Source organism: Cryptomeria japonica, chromosome 9, assembly GCF_030272615.1.
Source record: "Cryptomeria japonica chromosome 9, Sugi_1.0, whole genome shotgun sequence".
NCBI classification, from domain to species: Eukaryota; Viridiplantae; Streptophyta; class Pinopsida; order Cupressales; family Cupressaceae; genus Cryptomeria; species Cryptomeria japonica.
Window position 1 is genome coordinate 452126991 of NC_081413.1, and position 8524 is coordinate 452135514.

Sequence of the window (8524 nt, forward strand, 5' to 3'; positions counted from 1 at the left end):
CTGTATGCCAGTGTAGAGTCTGTTGGTGTCAGTGCCGGTGTTTGCCTTCTGGTATTACATGATTGTAAGGTTGTCATCAATGACAATACCTTCAATCACCTACAATATCTCATTGGAGTGTGCATTTGCCAACAATCTCCCCCTTTGGCATTGATGGCAACACTCATGAGAAAAATTCAAGAATGTATCCAAAAATTGAAGTCCAAAAATCTTGCCAAAAACTGTACCAAAAATTGTACCAGATGTGTACTCCCCCTGAGCAGATGATCTCTACTTTTGGATTTTTCATATCTCTACTACTCCCCCTTTGACATCAATGGAAAAGGTTGTCATTCGCTGTCAGTGGAGTCCTGCCTAGATTCTTGTAACCGGTGGGTTACAATCTGAAAAATATCTGTCAAAACCAAATTTAAGCTATCACTGAATCTTTTGTTGTCTTTTAATGCCTCTTGTGTTCTCTGTATTGTACTAGTGAGTATTTGCATTTTATCTTCCAGTGTCTTAAGTCTGGGAACTAGAGCCTCAGATATTTCTTTTCTCAAAGAAATGAGGTAATCTAGTTTGGGGCCAAGTCTAAATTTTAAGCTCTTTGCTTTATCCTTTATTCTCTCTTTGTCCTTCTCTAACTTCTCAATTTTCTCTTCTAGCTCTATCATTTTCTTTTCTATCTCCAAAAATGAATCCGATGTACCTATCAGATTGTCACCAGTATTGTTAATCTTTTCTTGTGCTTTGCTGATTTCCTTGTCTAGACCTTCTGTTAGAATGTTTGTTTTACAAGAGTCTCTATATAGTTTCTTGAAATCCAAAATTGTTTTTCCTAGATCCGGTAATAGGGTGTCCATTTTCTCCTTGTTTTTCTTTACAATTTCCTCAAATAATTTCTCTTTTTCCTTAAACATTCTCTCCTTAAATGTATCCTCATTTATTTGATCAATAGTCAAAATGTTGTTGGTGATGAATTTAGACAATGTGTTTAGTTGACCTAAAAATACTTATTATCCACAATGCATTTTGGTGCTATAAATTAAGAATAGGAATGGTGTCATCAATAGCCTTATAGGCTTGTGCATTACATTCTGTGATCTTCTTTATAGAATCCAATAAGACCTCTGTTACATTTGTAGGTCGGAATTCTGCTATGGAAGTACCAAATGTCTGTCCAACTGTTCTTACAATATCCATACTATCGGTTGTAGTAATCACCTTGCTTGATTCGACCTCTAGTAGGTCAGTCTGTGTTTGCATTTCTACAAACAAAGGTTTGGGATTTTCAGTTTTAGCCGGTGGCATTGTTTCTGTCTGAACTTGTGTCTCAACCTACTTCTGTTCCATTTTTTCAATTTGTATCTCATAGGGTTTCTCTGAGCTCTCAACAATTGGTTTCTCAATCTGTGTCTCTATATGCACTTCCAGTTTCTCTGTTTGTACCTTTGCGCTATCCATTGTCGGTTCTCCTGATTGTTTTTAAGTTTTATCTACCAGTTTCTCTAATGGTTTACCAGTGGTGTCCTCTGCTGATTGCTTTGTCTGAGTAGGTTTTTTTGTGTTTATATCTACAGTTTCATTTACCTCAACCTCAACATTTGCGTCCGGTGACTCAGTAGTCACATCTTTCTTTTTGTCCTCAGTGGTTTCTCTGTCAACCACAACATTTACTTCTTGAGTATCTATATTTACTGTGTACAAAATTTCAGATTCAAGATTAGTATCCTCAAGTGGAGTCTCCATACTCTCTGTGGTCAGTTGACTATCTATAGTATCTACCGGTGGAGTATCCGAAGGAGGTGGGGTTAAGTTATCAGTTATTTTCAGACTTGGAGGTCCACCTACCTTACCTTTCCCCTTATCCCTATCCTTTTGGTATACCCTGATGGTTTTAGGTCTTAGTAACTCTTCCTGTTTCTCTTTTTCTACAAAGAATATATCGCATGCATCTGTTGTTTCCTTAGAGACTTCATTCACTCTACCTACCATTAGTGCTACGTGTCGGTGAGTAGTTGAAAATATTGTGCGGTTTGCTTCACTGATTAATTTGTTTATCTCATCAGGTGAGTTAAGTGGATGCACTGCAAGTAATTTTTCAATTTTAATTTTCTTATCCAGCTCAACAATGGCTAACCTTCTAGCTTCTAGTCTCCTATATAAATCATTTGGTATTTCATCAACAATTTCCATCAAAAATTTCTTATAAATATCCAAGTGTAAGATTACACTATTCTCTATGCTTTCCTTGTCATCAACAGATAGTGTGATATTTTTTGTTGGTGTTTTTCAACTTACCATCTTCTATTATTTCACTTAAGAGTTTATCCAGTGGAGCAATATCTTGTTTTACCTTCTTTTTCTTCTTAGGAGTCAACTTCTTTTTCACTGGAGGCCTCACTGCCTGTTGCTTTTACCTTGTTTTCTTGGGTGTAGGTGAGGGTACCGGTGAGGGTTTTCTTTTCCTTTCTACCCTTTTAAATACCATTGGCATATCACTCTCGGAGGAGGTTCCAACCGGTGAAAGATGAGCTTCTAGTTGAAGTCCTTCCAACTCACTTTCCTTTATACCACTTTGTTTCAAAACATCTTCCTTAATTGCTTTTTCCTATCGGGTTCCTTTCCTTACTGTTTCCTCAACCTTCTTAACCCTTTTCCTAGACTGAATTCCACTTTCTATTGTTTCAACATTTCCAAAGACTTTCTTAGTGGGTTCCTTTGGTGCTTCAAGGAGGGCTTTTGCATAAGTTTCAATAATGTTGTCATCTATCTCATAGCCCATTTCAGTTACCTAAATAGTTCTAGGGACAACTGCCTCCATCCAAATTTCATCTTTCTGATATTTGTCCACAATAGCCTATGATAGTCTTATTCTTGTTTTCATTCGAGCCTTTAATGCTTGAAAATGTTCAATTAAGTTTTTCTCCCTATTTTCTCCCATGTCGTTCAATAGATCCAATAGTTGCTTTCCTAACAGTATATCAAAGCCAAAATCTCTTCTACCAATACTAGGTACTTGTTTAGTGATATACAGTATTTGACAAACAAGCAAATTTCCAAATCTAAAGGTTCCTTTCTTATCTCCTTTAATCTTCTTTAGATTGTTTATCAATTCATCTAGAGCCATTCGCACACATTTATTCTAGCACTATCATTAACCATGTCATATGCGCTTTTAATACATAGACTAGAAACTGAGTTAAACTTATTTGCATGTGTAGCCTTGTAGCCTAAAATCATACTAACAAATCTGACATTGATGTCCTTAACATCATTTACCCTTAGAGACCTTTTGTCAAAAGTTACACCGGTTAAATCCATCACTATGTCATTTGAGACTCTTTTGGTTCTATCAAGTCTGCTACCAGTGGAAGGTAACCCTGTTACTGTCTTAATGGCTTCCTTGGTGATTTTATGGATTGAATCCAAACAGAAGAATTCACCATGAACTCTTCTTAGCACAATTCTTATAATATCCTCAAGAAAATCAGGAATGCTAAGAATATCCACAAAGCCTAGGGTTTCTACTATCTTGTATTCTGGCTTGACATTACCATCTTCATCACAAATCATAGTGCTATTGTAAAGCGGAAAATCGCGGTCGAACCCTAGTTGGTCTCCCCTCTTCTAACTCCGAGGAGAGAGAAGGGAGGTTCGCTAGGATTCGATGGGTTTTCACTTAGGGGGAAGACTTTACATTCAAAAGAGGGGTTGAAACTCATAAGATCCAATCCCATACAATGTAAGGTTGGATGCTAAATGAATTTCAAGGGTTTGGAAAGCAAAGCTACCCTCTTTTGTAAAGAATGTTGATTAAGGAAATTAAGCTAAGGATGCATAGAAAGTCATAAAGATTTGATTATAAACTGAGTTTAGGTTATAGGATGAAGCTGCGGACCTGGAATTAGCAGTAGAATGTCGATACGGCGCTGTCCTGCAAATTTGAGAAAAAGTTGTCAGGACGATGGCGCCCGGCGCCACGGTCCTTCGAAAAATCCGCGAAACGAAGGGGGATCTGTTCGTCTCTGCACAATGATTCCAGATCTTCAATCTCAGCCGCGTACCTGCAACCTACACATAGAAAAGCGAAGACGATTGGGGGGTTAGGGATTAGGGGTTTGCCTTTAGGTCAAACCCCGGTTTTGGAATTAACCAAGAAATGAGCAAGTGTTGTAAATGTAAATGACTGTAATGTAAAACAAGTACTAATACCTTGTTCTAAGGATGTTTGTATCCTTATGTGAAAAGGTTTAGATGTTGTATGTTGTAGTATGTAGCATGTAATAAGTGATCTCCTCTTCAATGGTTGAATCCTTGACTTGAATGCAACACTTAGCCTTGAATGGAGACTTGGAATGATAATTGCTTGAATGCTTGAATGCTTGAGTATAGTTTCCATGCTTTTCACATATGTCCTTCTCATCATCCTTCTTACCAAATGAGAGAGAAAAATGTAGTTTATATACTTGTCAATTAGGGCTGATAGACTGATTTTCCTGACCTTAGGCCGACCAGGGAAGTATATTTCCAAATTGCAATCAAAAAGACCCGATATCACTTAGGAAACCGAGCCCAAAATAGGACCCAGGGACCAGGGCGCTAGGCGCCATGGTCCTGGAGGACCAGGGCGCTGGGCGCCCTGGTCCTGAGGGACCAGGGTGCTGGGCGCTCTGGTCCCACCTCTGGGATAGCGGGGTGCAAGGAGGTTCAGGCCAATGGTGCTTGAAAAATGCAGTTTTCAGTGTCGTGAGCAAGTTTTGGGGTCTCCATTCAGGTTGCGTGTTGCGTCGCCATCGTGAAGACCGAAATGCAGTCGAAATTGCAAGTGTTGCAATTTTAGGACGCTACATTTAGCCCCCACTTTAGCGGGAGTATGTATGCTCATACTTCCGGTAAAGTACAAGGAAACAACATTGAAAGACTTTCACCACGTCAAGGAGGCAAGATACACCGAGCCCCCAGTGGACTAAGGATCTTACGACTTCGATTGACAAAGTAAAAGGGAAGATCATGAGGAAGACCATGACTGTCAGTAGTAAGGTTCCCTCACTATGAGTCATGCAAGAAAGATATCAAAAATTTTCAAGGCAAGGTTAAATTTACCAAGAAATTTTCAAGTATCTTGAAAAGATATGAACGGGATGTATGCCCCCCTACGTTAAAGCGATCGCACACGCCTCACCAGGGGTGATTGTTTTAACGTAGTGATACACATAAGAAATGAGAAAGGAAAGGAGCACGTTATCGCAAAGATTTAGCCCCCAAGTGTGAGATAAACCCAAGGATAATAGACACAAAACACAAAGCACGAGGTGACTTCGCTTTCCTCGGGGTCAGTATGCTGTGTGATAAGTCATGTATATATATCATATGTATGTATGCATAATTGTTCTTCATTCCCCAATCAAGGAAGGTCACCTAGAAGAAGGGAACACATGTGTCTTTTGAGTCAACATGAGAGAGACCAAAGAGATCTCAATGCTTTGCATCGTCCTCAAGTAGACAACACTAAGGACGACAAATAGAAGAATGAGAATAACATATAGAAGAAGTAACAAAAGAGAGGAGGAGAGAATCTGCTATGCTAATGTAACTAGTCTAGCATGTCATCTACCCCCCGATCTTGCTGATCAATGTTTCGGGAAGGCGGGGAACACGCTAGAGGAGGAACATCCAACACAGCAAATGGAGCTATCACAAGATCCAAACAAGGGCTATGTTCATGTTCCGAGCCACATTGTTCTTGTCTAGAAGCTAGGATAAGTTCTTTAGAAAATTCATTAGATAAATGGTTATCAACATCAACAAGTTCATATTCGCTATCAGAAGCAAGAGGAGTAACATTTTCATCATGCATAACATTTTCATCTATATCATCATCAAGATTTATAAAAATAGGATCTTTAACTCACACAGGATCAAGACCATCATGCATCTTATGTTTAGGAGATTTCGGCTCAATATCCGGCTGAGGAGAAAATGGAATAATGCTTTTTGAAGGTGTTTTTGGAGATTGTGAAGTTTGAGAAGAAGCTTCTTGAGCCCTAAGACGATGCTTTCGTCGGCGTTCCCGTGCAGAACGATTACGTCTAGTCTTAGTAGGAAGTGTAGAAGATAGAGGAGGAGGAATGTTCTCATCCCTATCACTTGGGTGTTTAGGTTGTGGTCTCTTAGGCTGGATAATAGGAGAAGAAGAAGGTCTCTTCTCTCTATAAAAGGCAGGAGGAGGAACTGCTCCATATAAAGGAAGAATTTTTGGTTTAGGAAGAAGACCAAGTCCATCATGACGAGGAGGTATAGGTCTACTTTTAGAAGATTTATTAGGCATAGACATAGTCACATCCATGGGGACGGGTTGGGAATCTTCTTGGGGAAAGACATTAGTTTTGTCTTTCAAAGGAAGAATTTCCTTCTCAAGAATGATAGGAATGTCAAGTTTAGGTGTTCTAGGTTCACTTAGAGATAGGATCATATCTGTTTTCCACTTTTGATAAGATTTAAAAAGATGATCACTTCGCGGAGGAAGAGATTGGAATTGTTTGGGCCAAAAGTAATCAATAGGAACACTAGAGGTTCTTTCAGCTGGTTTAAAGAGACTATGATTGACAGTAACAACTTCACCATTATGGGGAAATTTCAAACACTTATGAATAGGAGAAGCAATAGCTTTCATGGAAGATAGCCAAGGATAGCCAAGCTTCACACGAAATTGTTCGGAAGATGGAATAATAGCAAAGTTCACATCAAGAGATTTATTATGGACCTCAATAGGCAATGTAATAGAACCAATTGCAGGAGAAGAAAATGCATCAAATAGTTTCACAATCACATCTGTTTTGTCATAGATCACTTGATTCAATTGCAAAGTAAAAAGAAATTCTTCAGTAATAAAATTAACCATGCACGAAGGATCAATAAGCACTCCACGGCAAGGTGTATTTTTGACTTTTGCAACTACGTATAAAGGACCATCAGGTGCTCTAATGGTTTCACTAGAATCAAATGTGATGGAAGGTTCTTTAGGGATTTCTTGCTGCTCTACAAAGTTAATCACATTCGGAGTCATAGACACAAGACCATCAGATGAGAAAGAGGAATCATTAGCCTCAATCGCATTAGAGGTATGAGAGGTATGAGTAGGTAATGGATCAGTAAAAATCTGAAGATTTTGGTTAGGAGGAGCTATAGATGTGTTGCCTTTATCATTCACTCCAGAAACAGAAATAGTATTATTATCAATCAAATCTTGAATTTTACCCTTTAAAGAAAAACATTTTTCAGTATCATGCCCAGGCTGACGATGAAAGTGACAAAAAGCTTTGTGATCAAAATAAGGTGAAGTAATCTTTGCAGGATCAATTTGTCGTATAGGAGGAAGAGTAAGCACATTTTGTCCCAATAACTTATTCATAATATCATGCAATGATTCATTCAAAGGAGTATACTTTCTTTCTTTCCTGAAAAATTTAGAAATAGGAGGCACACCTGATGCTGCATTCACATTGTTGTTGATGATGTTTTCATTGAATTTGATGGAATCTCTGTTCGGTTTAAACTTCCCAAATGGTTGTTGACTGCTATCACCCTTATCACTCGGAACCATAGGATGTGATTGTTCCATTTGACTCACAGTCAGTTGATAATTGTGAAGAGTTGCACACAACTGTTGGAAAGAAGTAAACTCAGAAAACAGAAGTTTGTCTCGAATATCTTTTTGCAAATTAGAAATAAAGATTCTTTGAATATCATTATCAGGCATTGGAAAAGAAATTTGAGCATACAAATGCTTATATCTACCAATGAAATCAGTCACTTTTTCTTTAACACCTTGTTTACAATGCATTAAATCAATCAAAGTAACTTTAGGACTTATATTGTTTTGAAATTGTTGAATGAAAGCATTTGCAAGTTGTTCGAAAGAAGTAATAGAATAAGAAGGCAACGAGCAATACCATTGTAGGGCTTTGTCTCTTAATGTTCTGGTGAATAGTTTTGCAAGCAACCTTTGGTCATAAGCAAAATCAGTACGTATTGTTTGAAAAGTCTTAACATGTGTTAGAGGATCTCCTTTACCATTATAAAGCTCCAAATGCAGGATTTCAACATGTTTAGGAGGGATAGCTCAAACAATATCAAGAGAAAGTGGGCTCGCAACATCAAATGTGGGCACACTAAACTTAGATTGATTCATAGAGGCAATTTGTTGCTGTAAAGAAGAGACAGTTTGTGCAAGATTATTAATGGTAGCTTCAGTCGAAGAGTTCATATTAGGTGTGTTAGATTGAGATGGAGGTGTTATGTTATTGAAAGAAGGTAAAGAGTAAGGTGGTGGGACCCTATGATAGTCAACCATAGGAGATGATTGGATAGGAGGAACACTACAAGGAGGAATGGAATGGTTAAATGAATTGCCCCCTTGCGTCATGTTCATTTGTGAAGATGTAATAGGAACACTCATTGAAGGAATGAATGAAGAAGTCAGATTGAATGAAGGAATAGGGTTAATTGAAGAAGGAGGATTGCCCCCATGACTAGTGAT